Raw genomic sequence first — 212 nt, forward strand, 5'->3', positions numbered from 1 at the left:
ACTAAACACCATTCCCCCTCACCGTCACCCTGAAAGCTCAATGTCAATATTAGAGTGTTCACTGTTCGGTGCCCTGGGCGGAAAAGACAAAATTGGAACCCGCCTCCTCCTTGCCTGCCCACGAATCCAAACTTCTGTATGGTTCAAGGACCACACAAGTTCAGTAGTTCAGTGGGGCAATCTTAAGACGCTGACACCCCCCCCCCCCCCCC

Source organism: Tigriopus californicus, chromosome 3, assembly GCF_007210705.1.
Source record: "Tigriopus californicus strain San Diego chromosome 3, Tcal_SD_v2.1, whole genome shotgun sequence".
NCBI lineage: Eukaryota > Metazoa > Arthropoda > Copepoda > Harpacticoida > Harpacticidae > Tigriopus > Tigriopus californicus.